A 1,155-nucleotide genomic window follows, 5' to 3' on the forward strand; every position below is an offset into this window, starting at 1 on the left:
AAAAAAAAAAAATCAAATAAAACAAAACAATAAACGAAATAATGTCCACAAAATGAAAATAAAAATAACTAAAAAACAACTATAAAAAATATTTGGGTTCAAACTCTGGCAAAAGTACTTTGATGGGGACACCTTCAGGGGGAAAAGGGCTGTGAATACATACGCGCCGGCGCGTGTGTATGTGTGCGTATCAGTCTGTGTGTGTGAGTGTGTGTGTTTGTATGTTGGTGTGTCTATATATGTAACACTTATAAAATAGTGCCGCCTTTGAAGTTGAGAATCTACTTTACTCTGTGTGTGTGTGTATAATATCAGTGTGTGTGTGTGTGTATAATATTTATATATAGTTTTGTGTGAATCAGTTGTGTTTTGTTAGTGTCGCATCTGAAACTGTTTCGTAACGCGATTCTGCTTGCCCCAGTCCGTAATAAGTGTGTGACACGCGACTCGGGTCGGGCCGTAGTTTTATAGTCGGCACGTGCCGCTCCTGTCGTCACAGCAGGCCACGTGGTCATCAGATGAAGATATTAGGGGAGGGAGAGAGAGAGAGGGAGAGAGGGAGAGAGAGAGGGGGAGACAGAGAGAGAAGTGGAGTCGAAGTGGAAAGTTAAGGTGGGTGGGGGGACAGTTGACTGAGGAGTAGTGGGAGGAAGAGAGGTGGAGGAAGTGGTTTTGTATATGGTGGTGGTGGTGGTGGTGAGGGTAGCGGGTAGCGTAAGATATTGACGGTGGTGGCGGTGGTGGAGGTGGCGGCGGGGAAGGATGTTTAGAAATGGAACGCGGACGGAAGATAAACACTGAGGTGTGGCAAGAAAGGGAAGAGTTAAAAATAGAGGGAGGTGGGGGGGGAGAAGAGTGGCGGTGGGAGGAGGAGGAGATGCGGAGGTAGCGAGGAGAGAGAGAGAGCAGAATAAAGAAAAGAAAATAGTAAACACACACACATATATGTACATATACATGTATGCATATAAGCACACACACACACACACACACGCACACACGCTTACATACATGCATATCATGTTTCCGTCACTGAACTGCGGCCATGCTGGGGCAGCGCCTTGAAGTGCTAAGTCGACCGAATCGACTTCAGTACACAAGTCTGGTACTTGTTCTATCGGTTTTCTTTTGTCGAACCACTAAGTTACGAGGGCC

At 45.9% G+C, this 1,155-nt stretch overlaps 1 protein-coding gene across 1 annotated transcript in view; it reads right to left on the reverse strand.

Annotated features, from left to right (window-relative positions):
- Window positions 1-497, reverse strand: part of LOC106871218 (pancreas transcription factor 1 subunit alpha) — a 9,876-nt gene extending 9,379 nt beyond the window's left edge. Inside the window, exon 1 of the mRNA XM_014917572.3 lies at window positions 1-497. This exon is cut by the window's left edge and continues 1,415 nt beyond it. The gene's annotated coding sequence lies outside the window, so the exon portion shown is untranslated.
- Between the last annotated feature and the right edge of the window lie 658 nt (window positions 498-1,155).

Source organism: Octopus bimaculoides, chromosome 9, assembly GCF_046866305.1.
Source record: "Octopus bimaculoides isolate indiv1 chromosome 9, ASM4686630v1, whole genome shotgun sequence".
Classification (NCBI taxonomy): Eukaryota; Metazoa; Mollusca; class Cephalopoda; order Octopoda; family Octopodidae; genus Octopus; species Octopus bimaculoides.